Here is a 2,395-nt window from a genome sequence, read left to right on the forward strand (position 1 = left end):
CAAAAAAATCGTTTTTAAAACACAGGAATTTTACAGTCATTGTTCAGTTCATTAGTCCTCTTTCGTATTTCGAAGACGCATGCCTTTCCTACTCCAATCAGCTCTGCATCTGTTCTAGCCAGTCGGGTATTTTCAAGCCCGCCTAAGAAATTATATCGTATTTCAGTTGTAAACCCCGTTTTGATTCACAACAAATCGTGATTCAGAAATTGAAACATTTGGTTATTTTCATTGTTATAATTTTTATTAGTGCAACTAGAACAAACATATGGGAGGGAGACTATCCTAGTAACTAGTGAGATATTCGTCTGATGTTAACGTTACTGTGTACTAAAAGTTGAGCTTATCACTTAAGAGAGGCAGGATTCACAAGATGAAACAGCATGAATGATTGAGAAAGACAAAGAGGCGTTTCTTTCTTGATATATATACACAGTCATTAGAATGTATAATGATTCAAAATGTTTAGCCAAAGGCGCATAGTGTTTACCAAATTCCTCACGGCGCGGTGGTCTTTTTACGTTTTAACGATTTACCGTTTAGATCCCTTTAAGCCTTCTGGAAAACGTTGCCCGATACACCATTAGGTGATGCCCACAAGAAAGAGAAGCAAAGGCGCCAGTGTTAGAATGGAAACTAGTGATGAGATTAATATAGCGCCTTACCTAGCAGCGCACAGTCTCTACTGGGTGGGCTGGTCTGCTGAATCAATCTAAGCTTTAAACCGGTGGGAAGCCCTCAGCCCCGTGCGTGCCGCCCATAGATTTCACCATTCATGAAGCGTACATAAGCGACTGGTCCCTTCACTCACTTGCCCAAGGGTACGTATAAAAAAGCAAAACCGCACGGGGTGCTTCAGTATCTTTCTCTCAGCTCGTTCTCCGTTCCTGGGGATACCCCTACTGGGAGGTTTGCTTTCTCGCCACCTCTGGGTGATCACTTATTCCGTGTGGCTAATATAGCTTCAGCACGCATGTCTACGCATGTGAGCATGCACAAAGGTGCTTGGGCACCACCGACACACGCGCATATTCGCCCTCACGCTGACACACGCGTTCACACATAATGCACACAAACTCGTGGTCACTCATGTGAACACATGCACACACTTACGAGCACATATACAAATACACACTGATGCCCACACGCAAGTGCACACACACACGCCCTTTATTTATATTTAAAATATAGGTTGAGATATATGTATTTCATATTAGACTTCATATAAAAATGGGTATATAAGCTCTTTCTTCGTCACAGGAGTACATATCATGCACGCATGCGTACCTGCACTCACATGTACATCTCACATGAAGCACACTTTAGTCAAGCTCTTGCTGTGCTAAAAAAGCACGTCTGCATTAGACAACAACAATATTGCATTTTGCAGTTTAGAGTATGGCGTCAAAGACCTATTATGATGTACACCGCTACAGCTACGTCTGGAAGTGTGTAAAGAAAAAAAAACCGCATGACCAAACTCGCAGCAGTTGTTCACACTGACTGACTTGGACGCTTGGTCCAGACTTATCACAGCTATCTGTGTGGAGCTTCCTGATCAATAACACTGACCAGTGATGCCAAGCGTTGCAGGTGTGCTTACTTCCTCTGCCTCAAGATTGGCGCTATAGGTTCTAGATATAGACCTAGACTCCTAGACTTAATAAAAGAAACCGCACATTGCTATTTATACACGCCAGGTCCCGCGCATGGGATAAGTCCCGCAGAATAGGGTCTAAATATTATGAGAAATGGCTGAACCTTGGCTCCGAGTACATTGTTTTGCCTTTGCCACTTGCTCGTTATGATTATGATTTAATTGTAAATGTTTTGGGTATTATAATTGTTGCTTACGTGAGAACCTTTCATCGTTTTACGTTTGATTAAGATGCAAACTTTCCAAATCCTTGGACAATTCTGATGTCGAAGTTTAGCTATGTGATAAGACATGTTGTGCTGAAGCTTCTATAAAAGGACTGAATGAACCGTCAGTTCTTTGTGCGTATGTTGTTGTCTATGATAACCTCTTGTTTGTCCCACAATATGTCACGGGAGATGATAGTTTGAGGCAAAACGCGGTAGATCTAACGAGAAAATGGAGCCGGTGCGGCCTCGGGGGACTGGAACGTGATAGCCGAGCCAAACTCTACGAGCTCTTGGCGATGGCAAATCTCCTTCCCCGAGCACAGAAATGGCTATGGGTGAGCTCAGGCTACCGGCTTCATCGGCCGATGATGAACGATAAACGGGCATGCAGGGGTCGGCCCCAGCATTTATTTTAGCGCTCACAACGAGTCGAGCCTTGGAGCTGAGATGTCCTCGTAGACCGGTACACATTGTAGGTGATGTTACGTTAGAAAGTGGGCAGAACTTCTGGTCCTTAATTCTCTCTCTC

The sequence above is a fragment of the Aplysia californica genome, unplaced genomic scaffold (genome assembly GCF_000002075.1).
Source record: "Aplysia californica isolate F4 #8 unplaced genomic scaffold, AplCal3.0 scaffold00810, whole genome shotgun sequence".
NCBI lineage: Eukaryota > Metazoa > Mollusca > Gastropoda > Aplysiida > Aplysiidae > Aplysia > Aplysia californica.